The sequence below is a fragment of the Cebus imitator genome, unplaced genomic scaffold (genome assembly GCF_001604975.1).
Source record: "Cebus imitator isolate Cc_AM_T3 unplaced genomic scaffold, Cebus_imitator-1.0 Scaffold350, whole genome shotgun sequence".
NCBI lineage: Eukaryota > Metazoa > Chordata > Mammalia > Primates > Cebidae > Cebus > Cebus imitator.
In genome coordinates this window covers 1,093,605-1,093,857 of record NW_016107665.1, presented here as the reverse complement: position 1 = coordinate 1,093,857, position 253 = coordinate 1,093,605, and positions in this window count along the sequence as shown.

The following is a 253-nucleotide window of genomic DNA, read 5'->3' as shown; positions in this document are numbered from 1 at the left end:
GTCTGTCGGAACCAATCGTGGTCGTAAGTCGAGCACTAGCTGTAGTTTTTTTGGGCGTATTTGTGTTTAGTAATAACTTGTTTGCAAATTTAGAGGACTATAGCTATAATTTCTTCTGAGAGACCTTGACTTTGAGGAGCTCACAGTTTAATAGAAGAGAGGACTGGAAACCAAGAATTAAATGCAGAGTGAGGTTCTGCAGTACAGGGTATATACAAGGTGCAGAAGCACTATAGCACCGTGTTCTGGCCTC